Source organism: Rissa tridactyla, chromosome 2 (assembly GCF_028500815.1).
Source record: "Rissa tridactyla isolate bRisTri1 chromosome 2, bRisTri1.patW.cur.20221130, whole genome shotgun sequence".
Lineage (NCBI taxonomy): Eukaryota > Metazoa > Chordata > Aves > Charadriiformes > Laridae > Rissa > Rissa tridactyla.
In genome coordinates this window covers 54,323,856-54,349,416 of record NC_071467.1, presented here as the reverse complement: position 1 = coordinate 54,349,416, position 25,561 = coordinate 54,323,856, and the positions used below count along the sequence as shown (strand labels likewise).

The 25,561-nt window shown below is 39.0% G+C and overlaps 1 protein-coding gene across 1 annotated transcript in view; it reads left to right on the top strand.

Moving 5' to 3' along the window:
- Positions 1 to 25,561, top strand: part of DLGAP1 (DLG associated protein 1) — a 419,863-nt gene that overhangs the window by 72,287 nt on the left and 322,015 nt on the right. Inside the window, exon 2 of the mRNA XM_054193162.1 lies at positions 13,377 to 13,518. The gene's annotated coding sequence lies outside the window, so the exon portion shown is untranslated. The remainder of the gene's footprint in view (positions 1 to 13,376; positions 13,519 to 25,561) is intronic.

Sequence of the window (25,561 nt, the reverse complement as noted above, 5' to 3'; positions counted from 1 at the left end):
TACAATACACATTAAAAATCTGCCATAATTTGAACATTTGTTCATGTCAAACCTGATAATTAAATTATTAAATGAAACCCAAAGAAGCATCTTTTCTTATTGTGAAAATCAACTTCTACCATATTTTTGCCCTGGGAAAGAAAGTAGATTTTGTGAAAGAGACAGAAATTTACTGTTGCTTTCTTGCGCGGGTCGTACCACTTCCTTAGGGCCACCGCGCTGTCTTTACCTATCTGTTTTCTGATAACTGTTACAAGACAAAGAAATGGCTCAGGATTTCATGCTCAGTATGTAGCAACGCGAGACCAGTAAATGTCAAAGGCAGCTAATGCTTTCTGCAGTCACACTGCTGTGAAGTAACAATTTGCCGGGTTTTACTTACGTTTCTCAGAATAAAAAACAGTACCAGCACCTCAGACTGTGGGACTTTTCCCAGCAGTCCCTTACTCTCCCACAAGATGCATGAGATTATGCTAGCCCCAAACCACCCTCATAATGAAGTTTCGAAATTTATAACTCCCGTCCTGTTCTAAGCATTTGCTTTAACACCTTCAACAATTCCCACCAAAGAAACAAATGCTCTAGCAAATGCTTAGGGGATCTAAAGCCAAGCAGTTCTGGGTATTCGCACACCAGTGCCGCTATCAGCTGATGTTACACCATTACGGATGACTTCCCCGCGTGTCAAATTGGCTTTCGGCTGATTGTGCCTTTCAGTTGGCTTTCCCTGCAGACTCTGCTTGGTGGTGTTGAGAAGTGCCACTCCGAAAGGCAGATTTTTGCAGTGGAGATAAGTGCAGGGAGTGTAAGAATTTATCTTGACTAATATAGCGTTTTGAACAATGCATGGACTACCACCTGAAGGTAGCCATGGAAAAAACGAACTGAAGCTCTTTAGAGAGAAAGGCCTTTGACTTCTCTTTATATATGTTCCTTCTTTCTTACCTTTTCCTTAGCACTCAGCTAAAATCCATATTTAGGTACCTATAGGGCTTTACCCAGACAATCAGAGGAACTGCAGTATAGATTGCTACTTTTAGTTTGCAAAACAGTGACCAGTTAAGATTATTTGGGGATTTTCGATCATTTACCAGACATTAATGACCTTGAAAAACCTGGAAGAATAAACCAAGCAAAGCGTGATTGGTGTTTCTAGATGTCTGCTTCATGAATTTGACTTTTCAGGAAGAAAGGTGTTGCCAATTGAGAAGCTTGTACACAATGGGTGTACAAGCTTTGCATCCTCTCCAGTGCTCTGCTGAACATAAAAGCTGCCATACTGGGTGAGACCAGAGGTCCAGCTTGTCTTTCTCTTACTGTGACCAGCGGTGTAAGAAATGAGGTACACCAGGACTGACAATCAAGGGTTAAGAAGCTTGCTTCTGTATTTAATAATGATCAGTGAGCTTACTCTCTGTGAACTTGTCAGTCTCTTTTTGCATGCTTTATACTTTTGACCTCCTTAATATCTTAAGAAAATGATTTTGTTGGGGTTTAACCCCAGCTGGAAACTAGAACCATGCAGCCACTAGCCTTCACCCCTTCCCTCCCCGCCTACTCTGCGAGAAGGGTAGGGGGGTAAGGAAAAAAAAAAAGAAAGGTAAAGGGTGAAAAAAAAAAAACCAACCACGAAACACCTCATGGGTTGAGATAAACACAATTTAATTGAAACAATAACAGAAAAGGAAAAATAACAATAATGATAATAATAATGACATGATTCACCACCCAGGGAATTGGCTCCACCCAGAGCAGTGATTGTAGTTTCCCACCCCCCTGCTAATCCCCACTTAATATACTGAGCATGGCGTCTATGGTATGGAATATTTCATTGGCCATTCTGCCTATTCTTCTATGGGAAGCTGAAAAAAGTCTTTGAATAGTGTAAATATTGTTTAGCAACAACTAAAACCAATAGGTATTATAGACATTTCTTTCACAGCAATCACTAGAAAGAAAATTAACTCTTTCCCAGCTGAAACCAGGACAAGTTCCTCATTTTACATGCACAATCTGTGAAAATGTTTTTCCTTTGGTTTATTTTAAACCTTCTGGCTGTTAATGTTATAAGACAGCACCAAATTTTTGTGTTACAGATAGGGGTAATGTCTCTATAGCCACCTTTTACGAATTTCCAGTGGTATATGGAGCTTCAAGCGGTATAAAAAAATAGTTTATGGTATTCTGAAGACTACAAGTTTACAGATTGCTTCATGTGGGCATATATAGAAAACAGTATATCCTAGTAATTTATATCTTTTTAAAAAAAAAATAAAGTCCGATATTGCAGAGAAAACATATTCCAAAAGATAATTCCATAGAAAATCCTTAGAATCTCAAATGTATTCCTAACTTTGCTGGTGATTTGATATTTTATCTTAGGCAAACTATTTTATTTTTCTGTGCCACTGCTTCTTAACCCATCTGTTGCATATCTTGCCTCTATCAACTTTCAAAGAGCCGTGTTTTATTATACCTATTGACACACAGTATATCAAAATGATCTTTCAGTTCACTTTTAGGTGTCTGCCCACACTGCTACAAAGGTGATTTTGAAGAAAAAAATATGTGAAGCAATTAAACCGCTCTTTCTTTCTGCCAAGCAGTTGTTGGGAAGATTCTGCAGGGGTATATGACACCATGTGTGACACCCTTCCTTCTCTTACAGTCAGAAAAGAGATGTATAGCTTAGAAATCTGTCTTAATTATGTCAGATGGCCATAATTTGCTGATAACACTTGTAATTCTTGTCTATTTGCATCTTTCAGGAAAATTTCACCTTGAGTCTGCAAGTTGATAATATGCAAATCCTCCACGTTCTGTATAATCACAGCTCCCTATTGCCTTCTCAGCTCCCTCTTCTGTTTTGTTCCTTATTTCATGTGTTGAAACAGCTTTTATTTGATAATTTTTCAGTCCTGTGATCCACAGGCCTCAAAGGTGTGCCTAACAAGGAGCTTTGGAAGGTGACAAGGAAACATACATATATATATATATATATATATATATTCATATATATTATATAGTTCTGTATGTGACATTTTAAGTGATATTCAGACATCAGCTTAAAATTTTTGAAGCGATCTGCCCTGTAAAAAGCCATTGAGAATGACCTTTTCAGGCTGTAAAACACTCTATAAAACAGCATCTCACCTACCTACTTACTCATCACAGAAACATGGTGGGATGACTTGCACAACTGGAGTGCTGCAATGGATGGCTATAAAGTCTTCAGAAGGGACAGGCAAGGAAGGAGAGGCAGTGGAGTGGCCCTGTATGTTAGGGAGTGTTTTGACTGGCTACAGCTTAATGATGGTGACAATAGGGTTGAGTATTTATGGGTAAGAATGAGGGGGAAGCCCAACAAGGCAGATATCAATGGTGGGAGTTTGTTATAGACAACCCAACCAGGATGAAGAGGCAGATGAAATATTCTATAAGCAGCTGGGAGAAGTCTCACAGACACCAGCCTTTGTTCTTTTGTTATGAAAGGTGGATCCTGCTTGACTAACATGATCTCCTTCTGTGACTAGGTGACCCACGTGGATGAGGGAAGGACTGTGGATGTTGTCTACCTAGACTTTAGTAAAGCCTGGGACACCATTTCCCACAGCATTCTCCTGGAGAAACTGGCTGCTCATGGCTTGGACAGGCAGACTCTTTGCTGGGTAAAAAAATGGCTGGATGGCCAGGCCCAAAGAATGGTGGTGAATGGAGTCAAATCCAGTTGGTGACTGGTCACAAGTGGTGTTCCCCAGGGCACAGTATTGGGGCCAGCTGTTTAATATCTTTATCAATGATCTGGATGAGGCGATCAGGTGCACCTTCAGTAAGTTTGTAGATGACACCAAATTGTGCAGGAGTGTTGATCTACTTGAGGGTAGGATGGCTCTACAGAGGGATCTGGACAGGCTGGATCAATGGGCCGAGGCCAATGGTATGAGGTTCAACAAGGGCAAGTGCCGGGTCCTGCTCTTGGGTCACAACAACCCCATGCAGTGCTACAGGCTTGAGGAAGAGTGGCTGGAGAGCTGCCTGGCAGAAAAGGACCTGGGGGTGTTGGTCGACTGCCAGATGAATATGAGCCAGCAGTGTGCCCAGGTGGACAAGGAGGCCAACAGCACCCTGGCTTGTATTAGAAATTGTGTGTCCAGCAGGACTAGGGAAGTGATTGTGCCTCTGTACTCAGTGCTGGTGAGGCCCCACCTCGAATACTGTGTTTGGTTTTGGCCCCCTCACTACAAAAAAGACATTGAGATGCTGGAGCATGTCCAAAGAAGGGCAATTGAAGTTGGTGAGGAGTCTGGAGAACAAGTCTTATGAGAAGCAGCTGAGGGCACTGGAGCTGTTTAGCCTGGAGAAAAGGAGGCTGAGGGGAAAACTTATCACTCTCTACAACTACCTGAAAGGAGGTTGTAGAGAGGTGGGGTGTTGTGGTATTGGCCAAATTGGCCAATGGCCAGCAACAGATGCTCTCCCTCACGCCCTAACCTCTCATACACATAGGGGAGGAGGAGAGATAAAGAGATTTACAAGTTTAGAAGAAACTAAACTATGAATTATAAATTAATGAAATATTAATAATAAAATAAAAAGGAAAATAATGTAATAGATACAGTATATACAAAAGCGTATTAAGCTCCCAGGATGTCACCAGCAGGCACTGGGGAAGTCCCAGACTGGACTCTGTGACAGGTGGGAACTGGGTTCCACTGATGGAGTCAGGAACACATGGATCGGGATCAAAGGCAGATGAACAGACAGGGTCCTCCTTGGACGTCAGCCTTTGAAGGAAGAGAGCTGACCCTTTGATCCCTCAGCTTTTATACTGAGCATGGGGCACATGGGATGGAATACCCCTGTTGGTCAATTTTTGGTCACCTGTCCTAGCCGCTCCTCCCTGCAGGTGGAACCCCTCCATGCTTTTCCGCCTCTGACCCTCCAATGGGGCAAATAATGAAATTAGCTGACCTTGGTTGTTATAGCAATATGTATAAGCAAGAGCCTCTCTGCGTACCATTCCTTGGCACAAACTGTCTTATCACCCTGAATGAACCGGTTCAGACACAACAGTCTGTTAATTTCAGAGAGACAGAAGAGGTCTAGCTAAGAAATAAAATTACTGAACAGAAAGTTGGTTCTGTTTTACCTCAAACCAGGACATGGGGGTTGGTCTCTTCTCCCAAGTAACAGATGATAGGATGAGAGGAAATGGCCTCAAGTTGTGTCAGGGGAGGTTTAGATTGGATAATAGGAAAAATTTCTTCACTGAAAGGGTTGTCAAGCATTGGAACAGGCTGCCCAGGGGAGTGGTTGAGTCGCCATCCCTGGAGGTATTTAAAAGATGTGTAGACGTTGGCGCTTAGGGATATAGTTTAATGGTGGACTTAGCAGTGTTAGGTTTAATGGTTGGACTCGATGATCTGAAAGGTCTTTTCCAACCCCAATGGTTCTATAATTCTACCTCTTGGCTGCTTGGGGAGAGTCATTCCTCTTCCTTAACTCATCAGTGATCAGCCCCTGACTCTCGCTGTGGGGAAGAGAACGATGACAGTTTACCTGCTATTATCTGCTGTGAGCAACTGGAGGGAGCGGGAGTGAAAGCTGGGAGGAGGAGTGACTGAGAGCACAGAGTGAATTCTGTGCAGCGTTGAAAAAGGGAAATAAAACCGGCTTATCTCAGTTTACTGGAGTGGGAAGATGGGGAAGAACTGGTGCAGATGTAAAGGAGTTCTTGATCTGGGCCTCTTTTAAGGAAGCTGTGGATTGCTTCTTACCTGGAACAGGTCATGAAGTAATTGCTCATATCTATACGTATCCAGTGGCTTGTCCACTCACTCTTAGTGGGTATTGATAGTTTCAAATGCATTCAAGTATTCGAGTTTGTGATGAAAAATGTGTTTGTAAATATGCAGCATCAGGAGAGGTCTGTAACCAGTTGATACTGGTTTTATAACAGAGCAGACATGGTCCTGCTAAGCTGAGATTGCAGCATTTGCAGACTTGTTACTATCCTGACAGACTCCAAAACAGATCCTTCACATTTGCAGGGCAAAAAGGGGACCATCTGAGTATAAGTGAAAGAAAAACATGTGAAAGAAAGAAAGAAGGAAAGAAAGAGTGCATATTTCATTTTAAAATCTTCATTTAATTAAAAGAGAGAGTTTTGTTAGGAATAAAGAGTTGATCCATTTCCTTACTAGATGTTAACTTTAGCTAAATATTATTAGAATGTGCATTCTTTATTTAAATATTGGAAAGTTTCTTTAAGTTGTACTGTAAAGCGCTACATAAATGGAGATTTTTCAGGGCATCCATCCACTACTATCCTTAGATTGAAGTGGCAGATTTGGTGTTAGGAGACAGCTATCCAGTGCTCTAGCTATTGAAGCACTTTGTATGCAGTAGCGTGCTCTCATGAGATTTTAAAGGAGATCACAACAGAAAGTTTAAAATGAATATTTGTGATTGAACGAACCTTTAAAGTAACAAATACATATATAATTTATAACCTAAAGAGCTCCTTTGTGGTTGGAAACATCTGCGATTGTTTTGTTTTGTTTTGAAAGTGAGACTGAAATATTCTAGTTATAAGAGAACCCAAAGCAATCTAAGCCAGACAACTGAACGGTACAGCTTGTAGGTCTGTCAGTTTACACAAGTATTGCTGCTTTTCTACCCATATTGATAGTGACCCAAGTCTAAGACTGGATGTTAGGCTTGTTTCAGCTTATGTTTTTTCTCTAATATGGTTCAGTGTATTGTTATGATTTGAATACATTGGGGGCCTTAATAAAATAGTAACAACCATTTTTCTTAGTGTGGGAGTGCGAATTAATGGTTCAAGTCAGAGACAATGAGCCACGATTCCTTGGTTCTATTCTGGGCTCTGAGCTGACTCACTGCATAATCTTACTCAAGTCATTTAAATTCAGGTAAAATGGGCCCCGCTAAGCTGATGAGATAATGCGTGTTTCAGCCTTTCTTCCTCAGTGGATTTTTCTATACAATTCTGCCCCTCAGTCATGAAATAAATTTATTAATATGCTGTTCCATAGGTTCGTTGTAAAATGTGTTTAATAAACTTGCTTAGTAATTTTTAAATCCTTTATTGAAAGGTACTTTTTTCCTAATAGAAGCAGGCAGGTACATGTTATCCTATTCTGTGGAAATATTTTTCCTAAAACGATTCTCTTCTACATCCAGATGAAATGACCTTTAAAAAAGCATTGACACCCATAATAGTTAATTGCCTGCCCATCGGCAATACCTGGAGGGATTATTGACTCATGCTCAAATTTCTGCAGTCAACTAAATGATCCTTTGTGATACGCAAGTCAGGCCACTGAACATTTGCTGTCCACTGTAAAGAGTACCTCTGTGTGTGAGAACTTGAGAGATCTTTACTTTCTTTATAATTCCAGTATGGGGAGCAAAAATCAAAATACTGACCTTTTTTGCCAAGTAGATTTGTTTTTCATCAAGCTGTAATGGAACTTAACGTAGAACAAAGCATGCTTTTCTTTCCATTTCCTTCCAGAAACTGCATCCTGCATTACTGTGTTCTGCCTTTTTGGTTGCTTTGCTTGTTCCAGCAAATATTATTCTTTCTCAAGTTAGCATTCAAAATTAAAAAATAGAGGTATTCAGAATTCATCCAGTATCTGTGAAGTTGCTCTGGTCTTTTGGATGGACACGTTGGGTGACCTGTGAGTTACTTGCATCCATATAGTCCTTCCACTGTCATAATCCACAGCTGACTGAGGAGGATAAGAAATTATGGCTCAGAATGACTTCACATGACTACATATCCCAGCAGTGTGAATGGCAGCACCAAGCAGTAGTGATTCATTCCCTCGGCACTGAAATTGCCAGCGTTCAGAGGAAAAGGATTACTTTTGAACAAAGAAATGCTTTATCCAACAGAGAGTACAGACATTATAGAGTTATTAATCAGGGCAGTCATCCTGAAAGTAGATTTCACCACAGGATTTCATGTAGAGGGAAACTAGAATTACAGTAGGAAGCAATCGAGGACTCAAAGTAGTAGATAGAATTGCATATTTTAAGGGCTCCTTAAATTATACCTGGGGAAAGGTTCACTCTGTGGAAGCTAATGAAATGGTTCCTGTTTGTGTGGTTCAGTGTTTTCTTTGGATGGCATCTCCCCAGTATGATAATTGCAGCTGGTTGTAAAATAGGAAGACAACCAGTTTAATTTTCTCTGTTTTCCACTTCAGTATCACTGCAGGCTGTTTCTTTGCTAAATCTTGTATGCAAAGCCAAGTCAACCTCACCATTAGTGAGATGGGAGACCTCAAAGGAAAACCCAGATGTGGCAGGTAACTATACTGGCGATTTTTGGCTGCTAGCAATCCTTCTTTGGAATCACTACTGAAGCATCAGCTGGGAATTAAGGATTTTATAGTGCTTGGAGCAGCTATTGTCTTTATGAAACATAAAACTGAGGTGCTCTTCTCCTATGGCTATTGCAAAGCAATGCAGATAATTTGGAACTCCCTGGCTCAGATTTACTTCTTTTTCAAAAGTGCCTGAACTGGAGCAAATCAAATTCTTACCTTGTCTTCTGGATATTGCTATGGGTCAGCTGAGGTAAAAATAGTTTTGCGTAGATTCAAATGATCATTTAGGTTAAAAGGGGCTTCTGGACCTCAAGGACAACTTCATAGCTAGATGAGGTAGCTCAAGGCCTTGTCCCATTGAGTTGTGAATATCTCCAAAGGTGGAGGTTCCACGATCTCTCTGAGTAGCTCACTCTAGGGTTTGGCATTTTCATGATGAAAGAGGTAGGTATTGTCAGTTGCTCTGTAAATGTTCCATATAGAAAGGAGTTGTTTTGCCTTTCCCCAAATAAATTATATTTTGGTACTGCCTCCTGGAGTAATGTGTAAGTGTTAAGGCTTTAGTGACCTCTAGGTTAACAGAACTTCCACTGAGGTTGTTGGGAGTCCAGGTAATCATCGTTTATCTCTGTGAAGATTTCAGATGTCCAGAACATTAACTGAGAGACATAAGGCTTGTGTTTGGTAGAGCCCTGTCATCAGTAGGTCTGTAAGTTTAAAGAAGTCTTCACTTCCCTGAATGAAAGAAGGGATTGTGTATGTACTGAAAACAGGTCTTTATTCTGATAAATGTTACAATAGTATGGGGGAAGCATAAATAACAGAAATTCTGAAACAAATTCTTGGAAGTACACTTAAAGATTTCAGAGGTGTACATTTAGAAAAGACACCCTGAAACTCATTAGTGTTTATCACAGTTTATGACATTGCACATTATACCAACCTACAGTCCTGGTGGTTCTTGAAAGGCATAAGGTTTCACCATTTACTAGTATCTTTGGTGTTTCTTTATACCTGTAAAAATACTGTGAAACGTAATTTTGATTTGGTAGCACTTTTAGCACCCATTCTGCACAGGTGTATGTGTCTGCACAAAGTAGGAAATAATAGGTAATCATGCGTTTTATATTTTCTTAACATCACAAAATTTCATTCACCTAGAGTCTTTAAGGACTTGCTCAGAATTTGTATAGAGTTGGATATTACGTTAGTTTTCCCTTTCTGCTTCTTTAGATGTTGGAACTTGGGTAATGAAATTCTAACCTTGCATAAATGGGCATGATTTCTGCCATGTATCTGAAAGATGTGCATGTTCAAAGGAAGCATTGCTCCAAATGTGTCATGGTATTAATTTTTATTTAAAGACACAAATATTTCTGTCCTTAGAAATGTATATTGTACTTGAAAGCTTCCATTTCATTTACCGCTGTAAAATCACGTGTCAAACAGTCTGTAAATTCTTAGTCTACTAGTTTCAGCAAGTCAGGAGCTGAGATGTTATTTACAACCATGGCATTGGTTGCACAGGGAGAGGTTTCTGCTTGGTGCTAATGGAACGCTCTGTGATCAGTCCATGTTATCGTGGGCTCATCCTTTCTCCCTTTGACTTATGAGATTATTCACATGCATATCTATTCTTTCTCTGGTGTTATAGTGGAGATGACACCTAGTGAAAAAAAGAATTAGGAAAGAAGAAATAACTACAGTCCTGGAATATACAGTTTCAAGTAGTCTTTTCTTCTCAATACATGTATTTGTTAAAGTGAAGTTGAATCTGTAGATATGTCTTAACTGCAAACTTCATAAACCATTTTCTGCAAGATTTAAAAGGCAAGTTTTACTAATTTCAGCACCAAATTGTCTCTTATCCAGCATTTTTCTACTAAACTCTTTTACCTCTGATGCACCTCAGTCAGAATAGCTGTTTGTTTAAAATGTGTTCAGGGCCGGTCACTCATGGTATAGAGACTAAGGACAGCTCTTCCATTCTCTGTTACCTCCCTTCTGTGATTATGGAAAAATATGTGCTCTATCTTCAGCTCCTTGGGAGATACATGACATTTCAGTGATCTTACTGTATTCTTCTGTTACATTTATGTGGACTCACAAACAAGGTGCAGTCTGAAAGGAGTGAAGTACTGAGAAATTCCTTCTGGAATCAGCTGCTGTGCAACCGTGCCTTTAAAACTTGAAAGTTGTTCTTCAACTCCTTGGTTTTAGTGAGTCTTACTCCTGAGAGTGTGCAGCATATTCCCTCTCCAGAAATATCGATTTAACTTACTGCATAATGGAGAGATGGGAACTCCTGACCACTGGGGCCTTTTATACTTCTAAACCTGTGGAAAGAAAGTGTCTTTGGTCATCAGGAGATGTATAAATGCCCAGTTGTACAAAGGGAAAGACAGCCTAAATCTGTGTCTCGGTTTTTGCAGCAGCTTTAAAGAGTCCAGTCCTCAACTGACAACTCGTTATTGCATGCCAATTGTGGAGGGAAATCTCATTGGCTTTACCAAGGAATAAAGGGTTGTTTTAACTACCAACACTTCTACACCTGGGTTTTCATTCTCACTTCCCTAGAAATTAGTTTGTCCATCTATACATCTGTGTGCTTACCTGTGTGTGTGTATTGCTCTTATCAGTCTACCCTTTGTGGCGCTTCTTAGCTCCTGGTAATAGCAACAAAACAGTGAAATTTCATTTGATTTGCTGAGGTTTTATTCACAGCAGCTTCAAATTCATTTTGTTTATATGCTTTTGGGCAATTTCATGTCTGGAGGGAGGTAAGCAGAGAGCTGAAACATTTATGGATGCTCCAGTTCATTCAGTATGGAAGTTATTTAGAACACATTTCAAATATCACATTTAAAAATAATGCTGGTTTGCCATATTTACTATGAAACGTCAGATTCTTTATATCATTGAACCAGGATATCTGATCACAATGCAGCTGCCTTAGTATTTATTATTCAATGTCTCTTTGTTTTTACTGGACAACCAAAGTGTGTACTCTGGTGTTTCCAGGGAATATGTTTTATTTTTGAGGTCAGTGACATTTTTATCATGTTCATCAAGACCTCTTTATCACTTTTTTTTAATATAAATACCTTGTGCGTTTTTTACAATTTATCAGTTTGTTTATGAGGAAGAAAATAGTATCCATTTTGTAATAATGGAGATGCTTTTAAGTGAAGTCCACTGATATTGAAAGAAATACTGTTGGTTTGCTGAGAGATGGATGATCATGTTGTCCAACTTCTTATTCTCCCAGACAGTGCGTTCACATTAAACATATTCATGAGTGTATTCATGACTTTGATTACATTGTATTTGCAAATAGGCAAATGTAGCTGGAGATGTTAAGTGAAGGCAAGGAGCTGCGGGACAGTGGTCCTCCATTTCACATTGTGAAAAAAGTGGGGGAAGTGAAGCAGAGGGAGTGCTCCCTGGAGAAAGAAAGGCCTTGAATTTTTTATTATTTTTTTTTATGGAAATGAGATTAGCATGAAAGCTAGCACGAGGCACTGATATTTAGAACAAATATACTTTTGGGGTTTCCCCTTTTCTGAGGCAGAGGGGAGAATTAGGAAAAATTTTCCCATCTGGGCTTTCTCTCGTATTCCCATATCAACATAAATTGTTCTGTTTTCCTAATTTTTTAACATTATTCTTTTACTAAGTTCCCATTCATGTTTGCATTATTTCACACTTATTTCCTCTTATATGAGCTATAATTACTCCTCCATTATCAAAGCATACTACGTTGAGTTGCTGGATGCCGCTGCTTGACGTGTATCTCAACCTGTCTTTTCCTTTTTTTCATTACTCCAATGAGTGTTAGCAATGTATACAAATCTGACAAGAATCTTCAATGTCTAAATTGTACATTTGTTCTAAGGTATGTTGAATACACCAACAGCGCAGCAAGAAGAGATTAAAAAAAAAAAAGTCATTGCTCATTGAAATAAGAGAGGGGGAATTACCTGCTGTTGCTGTGGAGTGTGTGGTATCAGATAGAGGATATGAATTTTATTTGTTGTGTCATTATTTGAACATGCAGTTATTGCAGAAACCTACTATCCGTCTTTATATGCAACTTCAGTTAATTAAATGCTTTGCAGTATCTGCTGGCTTTAGGAAGTTGAGTGGCTGGTGAGTCATAGTTATCTAATTTCACTGTTATTTTCTAAACCCAATTCTGTCTTATTTTGTTGTGTGTATTGAACTCAGTGTCTGGGCCCCTTCACTGATTCCATGTGATTCTTTACATATTCAGCAACCTTGCTTTTTCCTTTTCTTTCAGGAGCTTTTAAGAGTGACAGGTTATGCAATTATTAGTTGCAAGTGCAAAGACTAATATCTGCTTACTTTACTCTTAAATCCCAAAGTTTGTTCCTGAAAGTTCAGGGTTTTCTTCATAGCTGAACATGTTGTCTGCAATCCTTTAAATTGATTCTTCATTATTAGTAATTTGTTTCAATAAAAGTGCCTTTTTAGCAAGTTGCTTGTTGGCAAAATGCTCCCATTGGGGATTGCTCACACCAGGCCTGCTCCCAAAGAAGTTTGGGGAGTTCTTAAAACAACAACTAAAAGCTACATCCAGCACGTTCTCCCACTTTCATCACCTTTTCTACCAATACTTGGCTTGGTCGGTGGGTTGCTGTGCCCTGGCATTGTCTGCTCTGGCTTGGTCCTGGAAATCTCTGTGGCCCAGTAAGCAGAACTTGTTATTTGGCAGCATGCTCCAGCAAATTTAGTAGAAGCAGTTGTGCAGATGTGGCAGATTCTTATTTCAGTCAGAGTTACTGTTTATGATTCATTTCAGCTGCGTCTTCTACTTTGCTAAGTATCCTGGAACATATTAGTTCCTCTTAGAAAAATAATTCTGGATTACAGATACATATATTTCTAAAAGAGGGGATTTTAGTAGTTTAAAATGAAATTTCATCAATCAAAACTCTTTTCTCCTGTTCAGCTAACTTTATTTTTATTTTGGTTTTTTTTTTCCCTTGGCAGCCTAAAGCATCACAACGGTCACATTGTTCAGGATTTCACAGAGCCATCGTTTATCTTTGTGGATACAAGTAAACGGACAATGGTGTCCCGACCATCTGCTCAAGCTGCTTGAGAACAGTCTTCTGTGCAAATGGCATGAAAGGTAATTTAACCTCAGAAGGTGCCCACAGAGCTTCAGTTCTGTTTACCATTGTCTCTTTGCCAGTCTAAAAATAAATCATGCCGAACAAAAAAAAAAAAAAAATATCCCTTCTTCTTTCTCAATTTAAAGAACAGATCATCACAGGAGCTAATTTCAGCTAATTTCACTAGCAAGGGGTTGTTTTTCCTTTCTAGTATTTTTCTAAGTAGCAAAGAGCTTTTCTGGGATAAATGGTAGCTGTCTTATAATTGTCTTTGTTGCCGTAGGAGGCTGTTGTTTTTCAGAGTACAGAATAGGATATAATCATAGAGTGGTACTCAGTGCTGAGTGATGCACCCTTTCAACATATCAAATGCAATTCTGCCACGACCCCTTTGTTATTCTACTTTGCCAGCCCATGTGTTTTAATGAGGAAGGCACCTCTGTTAGGAAGCAAGAAGGGTTTTTTTGGAGAGGGATATTCAGTCCTGAAAATGATGAGTGCTTTCTCTGGCTGTTCCTTTTCAAAGCCTCGTTTGGTAGTAGTTTCACTCTCTGATTCAAGTGAAACTGTTAAAACACTTTTAAAGGCTTTTAAAATTTCACTGCCAGTAAAAAAAAAAAAAAAAAAATCAGAATAGGGGTTGTAAAATGTGTGTGCGTGTGTATATATATGTGTATATATATACAAAATAGCCAAAGGAGGGAAAAGGGTTTCCTTTCTAAATTTAAATATGTATTTCAGGATAGAAAAGAAGGACCTGACACTCATCTCACTGTTACTGGTTTTATAGTTCCTATTGGCTACAGTGGTTAATGTCAGGACTAGCAGGAGTAGTCTTCGAGTGTTGTCCCACAGCTGTACTATCTTCTGCCATCTACTGTGCTAATTTCTTCAGTTCCCAGCACTACAAAGAAAGCAGTTTCTGGCTCCTTTATGCCCTCTTTCTGTTTATACCCCATTCCTCCTGCTTTATGGTAGGACAAACTAGTCCAAGATTTGAGGCTGTTTTCTTGCAAAGATGAGGTCAGATCAGACATTGAGGAGTGTATCCTCTGGGCTGTGCAGTCATCTGGCATGGTGCTGTGGGAGGAGAAGTAGAAAATGTGTTTTCCTGGCTGCTTTGCCAGATAGCTTGTTCTGAGGGCACAGAAAAAAGGTAAATCAGCAGCAGAAAAAAAGGTAAATATAATCTGTATTCAAGACATTAACTTGGATTAAAGTAACAGTGAAGATAGTGTATCTGTGAGAAAAGACACATGTCTGAACTGGTTTTGTTGTTGAATTAGTTACATTGGTTTAGCTAACCTAATAAATGTGTCTTATTGTAATGATGAATACATTCTGGACATAAAAATGGACCGTGTTCTTATATTTTATGGTGGAAGAGTATCCTGGCTTCATGGTGGCATAGCTTTTGCTGCAACTTAACAACATAAGCCTGATTCATGTTTTTCTTGGACATTTTCACGTAGGTTCTTGGGTTTTTTTTAAAAAAAAAAAGTAGAAGAGGTGGAACATGACAGATTTGAAAATGTTTTATATAGCTTTCAACAAGAAGCAATTTATAGCAACTTGAAGTTACATAACTTCTAACTCCACTTTTTTCACGGCATGCTTTAGATAGTTCTGGTGCTTTCACAATAATTCAAAGGAATATGCAATCAGTCAATCCATCTTATCTATTTTAAGCATTTCCAAGGAACTATCATGGTAGTTTCTAGGTTCTAAATCTGAATACAAGTGACAGTTTGCCATAAACATGCATTTTGCAAAATATCAGAAGGGAAAATGGCTTTATTCATTTATGAAATGAAGACTTCCTCCAATAAATGGATCCCACAATGTTGCTCATTGTATTCCCTACACAATTAGCGTAAAGTTGTGCAGGTACTTTAGGACAAACTGCATTTGTCGTAGGAGGATGATGGGTTTGGTCTCCAGCTTCCTGTAGATCTGTAAGACCCCACAATTTTCAGAAAGATAATGTAGTATTACCTTTTAGTAATTGCATTGGCCTAGACATAGGACAAATGAACCCAATAAAAAATTTCCCAAAGAAACATGTAGGATAATCTGGGGGGGCATCTAGGCATTCATCCAGATGGCTTCAGAAAACTTGTAGCTGGAGATAGTTTGAATAGCATCATAAAATAGTTTATTCAAGTCATTTAGTGATATTGTTCAAATGAATCTTTCAGCTTTTAGTCAAGTGAATAATTCATGAACATTCACTTAGAGGAATTTAATCAAGGCATCTGCTTAATGTTTTCACAATTCATTCAGTTTTACCTATAGTACTATCAAAGCAATGCCTCAACCTCAGCTGGCACCTCTGTGCAGTTTGAAAGTTTGGGTTTTGCATCATTTGAGCTCACAAAGCTGGGGAAAATAAGCTTGACAGTATAGGGCAGAATTAGGTGCCTGTCTGGGACATAAAGGTTACCCAGATGAAAATAACAGGCTACCAGTTGAGAAAAGAACGAGGAGAAGTACAAGTCAAGAGCAAGAAATCTGGAGTGGATGAAAATACCCCCAGCAGCTAGAAAAGTCTGTGTCTCAGGAATATTGTCTGCTTCTGACTGCATTAGCATTTTTACTTAAAATCTTCAAATGTTCACTCCTTGTTCATGGTTCTTTTACAGCTGTAGAGCAGATTTGGATGACTTTAGTGCACTTTTTCAATGTGTATGAATTTTTTACTAGAAAGACAGAGTATTAAAAAAAGATATCAGAATTCACTGGAGCTTTTTTAAGGGCAGGGACTGCCACTGTAATTTAAAGCAACAGTCTCAACAACAGATGGAAATCTCTGCTACTCTTGAGCTAAGAGAAAGACTTATGGAAGACCCTTTTAGTATTCCCTGAAGTATGAAAGTCATGGAGATCTGAGAGCTCAGTTTATCTTCTGTCTCTGAAAAGGTACATGGTAATTCTGTGTGTTATTGTTGTTGACATTTTAATGAGCCTACTATTTCGGGCCACATGTCATTATTAGGTTCACAGAAAGCAGGAATTAGAGATTAGGTGGGATTTGATGTCTACCTGACATCTCCAACTCACGAACCATGGTTGGACTTCGTTAGTTGTTGCTCCTTGAATAGTAGTCTGTCCTGAGATTAAGTGGTCAGTGAAGAGAAAGGAGTAAATATTGTTGCTCTCCCAAGTGGAACTTTGTCTTAAATGTGCATTTGGTGGAAGGCCTGAGACAAACTGTGAAGAAGCTAGCTCCCAATGTATGGTAATACCGTTTCAAGCATTGTCCTCATCCATACCATGTAGCACTGACATTTGATTTCATGAGCTGTAAGTATCTGCTATTTGTTATCTGCCATGATCTTAGGCTGTAGTTGGTTTTCAGTTTGTGGTGAGGACACTTTAGTGCAAGCATATGTCAGTGTCTAAATGTGTGATAGATGTCTAAATTGTAGTACATAACCAATGGACTATATGTCTTCATGGTAGTCAGGCCAAAAGAATGACTCGAATGACCAGCTGCTGTAGGTTCAAATCACTGACACCTGTGTATGCTGCCAGTACCATTTGAAATGCTGCAGGGTATGTGGAACATCCAGATGGAGCAGATAAATGCGTCACAGGACCCGTAGGAGACCTGCAGCCTCCTGAAGCGGTAGCTGGAGGCCAGGAAGGAATATTCCAGGGCATCTCTGAGGGTAACTGAACTAGGCCTTAGGTGTCTAGGTAATGGCAAACTCAAGCATCTTTCTTGTGTGTTGACAACAGACCCTGGGTGTGATGAAGCTGATCTTCATCATGTGTAACTGTGTCTTCATTGTATTTTCTGCAAAGACCCTCACTGACATGAGAATCACATAGAGAATTAAAGAGTACCATCCAGGTTTTGTCTCATTTGCTTACGATGGTGCCATGTAGGAGTATGACATTACTGTGATATACCAGAGAGATACTTTCAAGGGCACACCCGTGAAAATTTGGTTTGAAGCAGCTGAAAGAGCTGCCAGTGCAGACTTGCTGGTAAACTGAGAGGCAGAGGCAGGAGCTTGGGTGAGTACACGTAACAGTCCAGCGTATTGCTTAATGCAATCAGGAAAAATAGTCCCTTGGATTCAGACTTGGGTGAGGACCTTGTGCTAATTGAATCAATGGCTTGCAGCAGGCATTCAGCTGGGCACATTGTCTCCCACCAGGGAGCCATTGGGGGGAAAACCTTATTGGGGTGGGACTACAGCTGGCATGACCTTGTCCGTTTGGAGATCCTGAGCAGAGCTTTGGTGTCTGGGGCAGTAAATGGGGCCTCAGCTGTTTTGGGACCATAGGAGCCCAAGCAGGGCCTTGGCCACTTGGTAGCAGTGTGGACTGTAATTCAGACTTGGGCGGTTTAGGGGTGGCCAGGGGGACTTGACAGCAGGTGATGGTGAAGGCAGCTAGTGGGGCTTCAGCAGTAAGGGGGCCCTTTGCAGGGTAGAGCGCTTGCAGGTGGCTTGGGATGCTGCTCTGGTGTTTGCTCTTGTGCTTGGAGTTTGCCCAGCAGGGTCAGGCTCTGCTTTTAACTTATTTTGGAACAACTTTTGAGGTCTTCCAGGAAAAGCTGGCTCCTGATTAGAACGTGTCAATTCTGATAGCATTGGGATAGTCTTGGGCCCCCCAGTACAGGAAAAACATTAATAAACTGGAGCAAGTTCAGCAGAGGGCCACCAAGGATGGTCAGGTCTGGAGTGGTTGAGGGACCAGGACTGTTTCAACCTGGAAAAGAGAAGGCTTTGGGGGCATCCAACAGGAGCCCCCGGTACCTGCAGGGAGGTTATGTAGCCAGGCAGGGATGCATAGTTGGGGGAGGGACAAGAGTTAACGGGCACAAGCTGAAACAATAGGTTTAGACTGGGTATAAGGAGAAACATTTTCACATTGAGGACAGCCAGGCACTGCATTGGGTTGGCAAGAGATTTTGGGCTGGCTCCCTTCTCTTAAGCGTTCAAGACCCAGCTGGACAAAGCCCTGGGCAACAAAGCCTGATCTCACAGCTGACCCTGCTTGGAGCAGGACCTTGGACTAGAAACTGCCAGATGTCCCTCCCTGCCTGAATTTTCTTATAATCTTACGATACATCATTTCAAGAAGTGCAGCCCATAGCTTCTCTGCACAAGTGCAATTAGACAAAGGCAGAAGAACAATTTCCCCTTAACTGAAGATGTGAGGACAGTAATTTTCCTTTTCCGGTAGCAAAAGATGTGGATACAGAATTAATTGAATTAACCCTGTTGTAGTACAATAGAAAATAAAGGTTGGGAATTAAAGTGGTTTGTGAAAACTTGTTGTTACAATCAGCATTAAAAAATTGTGAAGGCACAGAAAAAGAAACAGCAGAAGGATTCAGGGTGGGGTTTGTTGAATTTTGTTTTGTTTTTTTTATATGATGCCCTTGTTGTTGTTAAAAGATAGGAAACTTAAATCCTACTTCCTTATCAGTGCTACAAGGCAAACACACGAAAAGGAGAAAGTTTGAGTTGCAACTAGAAAACTAGCCCTTCCTGAAAACTAGGGAAGCCCAGGAAGGAGAAATTTCAGGTCATTCTAGGATATTTTTTTTCTCCTCTCTCCCATATCAGTGGAGCAAAAACTTGCCGGTATATTTAAGAAAACATTGAAATAACTTTTCTTACCTTCCTAATTAAAGCCATACTTTATTCCTTTAATCACAAGTCATGTATTACAGATAACCTAGCGCATACTGCTAGCTATGCCTGTGCAAAAATAAACAATTACTTACTTTTGAATTATGACACACTTGCGTAGGGTGAGAGCTGCATTATGCAAAAAGATAATAAATTACCTTTTGCCTGTGCCGTTATTACAAAATAACTGGTAAAACTGGAAAGGAAAGTAGAAAACATCAATTTCATTCACTTGTGAACAAAAAGAAAGGATGTTTCAAGAGTATGCAAACCACTACGTAAATATATACCCTGTTTTATAGTAATGTTTCAGATAAAAATAATGTTTTTAAAGAAAAAAAGTAGAAAATAAATACAATACTAAAGCATAGTTATCACAGAACAATAACAAAATCAACAGTGAATTTGATGTATTTTGTATGAATTCCAAGAGCAGGATTTGAGCAGGCTCTGGAACACGGGAACCGTGATCTTGCTTTGTTGTTTACTATTTAGTCAGTTGCATACTTGAGTAGAAAAGTGGCTGTGAGTGTTCAAATTTTGGTCACTCCTATCTATACCAGAGGTCATGTACTGCTGAGCTGGTGACCTCCTTCCTAGAAAAGCCTGACATGCGCAGCAGGATTAGGTAAGATGCTAGTGCCTGTGTTGCTTCAAGAAGAGCCACAGACAATTTAGAGTGTGCTCATAATGCCACAGTTCTTTTCCTACAACTTAGAAAAAAGAAGATTGGAGTGTAATTGGAGTGTAACCAGGACAGGTACCAGATAGCCATCAAAGGAACTTTTCTTAGTTGCATCAAAAATCTTAAAGGATGTCTGCAAGAACTTAACTGCTTTTAACCATACATTCAGGAAAATACAGGTCAGTTGGTATCAATGTCAGAATGAGGGTTTTTTTTGTGTCATTGGTCATGTCCCAGAATTATTTTCATACTTTTTCACACTGACGATGGTCTTTTAACGATTGTAGTTCGTGCTATATGCTAGTTTCTGAGAAGCATTCCATTATAGTTCATAAAACTTTATTGCACTTGTACCATTATTCAGTATGTTTCAAGATTGTTCCCTTTAGTAGTTAAGTAAAGCAAGTAGCGTAAAATTAGTGCTCACTAAAACTTTATGACAAGATGTATTTGATTTTGCTGTTTTAATAACCAACTCCCATACCCTCAAGTAAGATTAATTTTTTTTAGTTCCGTTCTGTTATTTTCAAGCTACCACCTCTGAAATTTGTTCTGTTTGAACCTTGAACTGATCAAATATGTTGTCAATAGCATAAACTTGCATAAATGTACAGATCATTCTGTTGGTTCTGGAGAATGCGTGCAGAAGACATTTCATGCATTTATAAATAGTTTAATAAATAAAGGAATTCTTTATTGCCATTTTCAGCTTGTCTAGTGAATTGCGGGGAAACAATTATTTAGAATTTTTAAAAGTTTTGTTATACACAATCATTAGTTCTAGATGGAGGTTTTGTTTCTGTGAATGCATGTCTCTCTATATATATATTAAAAATACATATATATGCTTGATTTCTGTTTGATTTGTTCGTCTACTGCATCTTTCACCTGCTGTTTTTCTTTCTTCTAATGCATTTTGACATTTGCTTGAAATGTTCTTCAATAGAAACACTGCTGATGTTTCTCAGATATTTAGAAACATGTTAACCTTTTAATCCTGTATCATAACTTCATAGAAAATAACCTAAAGTAGAGATTTGTGTGTTTAAAAAGAAATCGGTGGTAGGTTTTGTGTTCCCAGGCATAGGCTAACACTGGTCAGCTGCAGCTATGCTGCCTGTCCTAATGAGAGTGGTGTTAGGAGTGTGTATTTTGAATTCCTATTCAAAAATGTTGATTTTTAAAATGAATAATGATTTTTCTAGCACTTGGCATCAAAGTTTATCAGGAAAAATATCGTAGATAGAACATTTGAACTGTGATTTGTTCCATCGTGCTGAAGCTGAAGGTGTGTTATGTGTCTTAGCTGCAGTGCAGAGCTACTTTCGTATGACATACCGGGGAAAGTTTGCCTGTTAGCATTCGGCCTCTCACTTTGAAATGGTATGACAAAACTTGTAAGCATTTATTTTTTTTAGTGCTGTAATAGTTAAATCAGTCTCAGAATTATCTTTTGCACCTCTCTCTTACAGCCAGTAGTTTCCAAGGGAGAGGGGTTAATTTGCAGACATGACTAGCTTTTGAAGTAAGAAATATGGAGGTTCCATAGTGAAGTCTCACTGAAGGCAAATCTTAAAATCAGAAAGGGACATCCTTTCATGCTTCTTTAGGAATAAGACACATTCCTTTTACAGTGTTTACTTGCAAACTTGCGAGCTGAAATGGACTTGAGGTCTTCCACTTCAAAACCTATTAATTTGTCAGGTTTTAATTCTTGGGGGAAAAAAAAGCTTTTAATATGCTTTTGGCATGCTTCCATTTCAGCACTTTAAATCAAGTCATTAAATATTTCTGATGGTTCTAAATTTTTAGAAGAAAAATAGGTCAGCAAAGTCGGTAAATCGTTTTGTCTTTAGGGGTGGTGATGTCTTGAAAGATAGTACAGTCATGAGATTTATTCTTACTGCATGTGGAAAAAATTACATTTGTAACGTGATCGATCACCTCTGGAATTAATACTACCTTTGAATCAGTGATCAGTGCGTAACACAATGAAATTACAAAAAGTAAATTCAGTCTTGGAATGTTAAAATTATAGTAATTCGTAGTTTTAATCTTGAAGTCACATTTAGACTATGGAAAATACCGCATCACTAAAAGAATCATGGAAGGTTAGAATATACATGGGAGTGAAGAGCGACAGGTACAAGGTATTTCAGGGCATTATGCAATAAATGGGTTGATAAATAATGTTGATATAGTTGAAAGTTACAATATGCTAATGGAGTTTAGAAAGCTTGAATTGAATTATTTAGTGATGTTACCTTTTTACCATTCATTAACTATATCCATTGTAAATGGAATATCTCTTTTTCTAGGCAGATTCAAAGTCAAATAAACTAATCCTTCCTTATATTCGAAAATAAGAATTTTGATAGTTTTGCAGCACATGAGTAGGAATTTATAGAGGTGTGTTTTCCTATGATGTACTTTTTTTTGAGCTTAACAACTCCAGTCCAAAGGACCACAGTGTATGACTTATTAAAGAGAGTAATGGTCAATAGATAGGGGTTTATTCCTTTTTTTCCCTTTTTTTTTTTTTTAAAGTGCAAATTATGCTACAGAATTGACTTCTCTAAAACACCTCAGAATAACAGCAGTTATGACTTAAGTCTGATTAGGGTCGTCATTCTATAGGGTAAGCTTCTTTGGGTGGTTCTTCCAGAAAAGCAGTTTGCAATGGTAGGAAGACCATGTTTCTGGACATCAGCACTCTACTCTTACAAAAAATACAGTAGAGATAAAACAGAGGAGGGTCTTTCCTTCCCATTTTTTTAATGTTCAGTATATAGACTGTCTCACAAAGTTGATTTTGAATGATGACAATCAGAAGGAAACTTTTTTTTTTCCCTAGGGTTGGTGGTGTGGTTTGGTTTAGTTTGGTTTTTTTAGTCGCTACACTTACTGTTTTTTTCAAATGGGGAGATTATTTTTGCTAAAACAGAGGGGCTGCTTTTCTCTCAAAAACGTTCTGAAAGTCAAACAGATTTCAGAAAGAGTGAGAAAAGGATAATGACATATGTCCTTTTTTTTCCCCTCATATTATTATCAAAATGATCACTTTTATTTTAGCATTTGCAACTAAAGTGCTCAACATAAGTCACTATCTGGAAATTACATTTTTATAGATGCATGGACTGCTGACTGTCTATTTCAGGTATGAATTCAATTTAAGAAATAGTCACAATAAAATTAAGATGAGCTCTTGTAGCTACTAACATCACAGGAGAATGTGTAAGGCTTGTATCTGAGGCAAAACTAAACAGTGCACATATACAGGTCATAATGTAGAGTTAGTAAGTTAAAATAATAAAAATCTAATGTTGCCATGGGATTGTCTCTGTTAAAGATACTTAATAAACTATCCCAGGTTTGTTTTACACACTTACTGTTCTTGCGTTCAGCATCTTTTGTGTAATTCTCAAATGAAGTCACCCCGGTTTCCTCAGTCCACCTACATTAATGAAGCATAATGTATCTAGACATTTGACTATCGAAACTGAAGGGAGTATAATGAGCTAATAGTAATTGAAAGGAGATTAACAGCTCTGTGTTGTGTTCAGTAGTACTTAAGTAGACTTTTCCCCCCCCTTTTTTGTTCATTTATTACAAGCAGCCTCTCTTCTGAGACTGACCTCTGATGGAAGCTTTACCTTGTTTAACTAATGAGTGTCGTCAGACCTGCTTTAATTGCATAAGCCGTCTTCACAGACAGCAAAATGAATTTGAACTTTGAGTGTACTTTGTGAATAGAGCTCCAACTTTTTTGAAACGCACCGAAGGTTTCTGGGAGAAAAGCATGCCTAACCATACTAAAAACATTGGGGTACAAAAAAACTTAAAGGCTGGAAGGCAAATTGGAATTTGTCCACCAGTTGCCCAGGAACTCTTGTGGACAGATAGGGTAAATGGAAATCAGATTTGCCTCCGTTCTTTGAAATACATTGAAACTCATATTTCCACCCAAAATACATCACTCAAAGAAAAATTATTTTCCAGTTAAACACCTTTTGTGTTTAACATGAACATCACAGAACCCCACAGCGTGCCCCCATGGTACATGTGTCTTCTCTTGCAATGTGTCGTTTGCATACTTTATACTGTTGCTTTTAATCAGCTCTTATGGGAAGATGGAATAAAAATATAGGATGCCTTTTGTTAGCGTAATATATATACGTAAAAGAATCAAAATTGAGCAGGTTTTCACAAAGAAGAGGAAATAACTTTGACAGTCATTTCTCTCATGTTATGAATTCCCTGGCCCTCGTAAAACAAAGCTGACTTCATAGTCAGTGATTTCTACATGCTGAGTGCGAAGTCATGAGCTTCATCAGCAGATGATGTTCTTGCTAGGTGCCATTCATACTTTGCAAGTATCACAAGTAAAAATCTGATAATTTATCATTCTGATTATCTTTTTAATTGATAAAAATAGTTCTGAGACAAAATTCTACTCCAAAGGAATCAACTTTGTTATGGCACAAAAATTTTGATTTAACATGAGGATAAAGCTGCACAGCAATTTGGGAGAGTGTGTTTGCCTTTTCCATCTTTATTACCTTGGTGAGTGATATCAAGCATAGCTGAGAGTTCAGATAAAATAAAAGCTTTCTAGACTTATTCTTGCAGGTACCTTTTCCATTTCCTACCAAGGCTCTTGCTCATCTGTTTCCAAATGTCACCCAAAGCTGGTACCACTGCAGATTCCAGGGAGCAACTCCTGTGAGGAACAAAGGGCTTGCTCTTCTGCTTCAGCTGAGTGCGTGCCTGAACACTAATGCTTCAAACTTTAAGAAAGCTCTCTTTTATGGTTGACTATACAGCGTTATATAATCTGCATTAGATAGGTTTTAGTCTTCTCACTGCTGCTGTATTCAGTGTGCATTATTCTCACCCCAGAAGAGCACTCGTGTCTTCATTTTCTTTGCCAGTCTTTCCAGCTTGATGGTCACGATTTTGATTACAGTTTATACCTCATTTAACCTGACTGTCCTAAATATCTTCCAGCAAGCAATGGCTTATTTTTAACAATATTTTCTGCCTTTATCTCCACACCACTCTTTGCTAGACAGAATTGTCTTTCAGATTCATATTTTTGGTCTTAGACTTTCATCTGTAAAGTCTGAAGATAGACTAGACTAGACTATTTCAGTTGGAAGGGACCTACAACGATCTTCTAGTCCAACCGTCTGACCAATTCAGGGCTGACCAAAAGTTAAAGCATGCTGTTAAGGGCATTGTCCAAATGCCTCTTAAACACCAACAAGCTTGGGGCATCGACCACCTCTCTAGGAAGCCTGTTCCAGTGTTTCACCACCCTCTAGATAAATAAATGCTTCCTAAATGTCCGGTCTAAACTTCCGCTGGCACAGCTTAGAACCATTTCCGCATGTCCCATCACTGGATCCCAGGGAGAAGAGAAAATGTAACTCCCCTCCTTCCTATAATAAGTCTGTGATACGCTTTTCCAGTACACCAGTGGATCTTTCATTTTAAGTGTAAGAGTTTACTTTGCCTATTTTCTGTCTATGTACTTTTAACTAAGAGAGTTAGGGGAGGAGGTGTGGGGAGGAGGAGTGACTGTGGATGTTGGAGGGGGGAAGGAAAAGGAGTAGAAGACAGTCAGTCAGTTGTGAATAAGATGTGGCTGAGTGTGTTTTAGCAGAGCGCAGATATTTCTAGGAAGACCTCATCATTGCCAACATTGATTGGTAATCCGAAGGT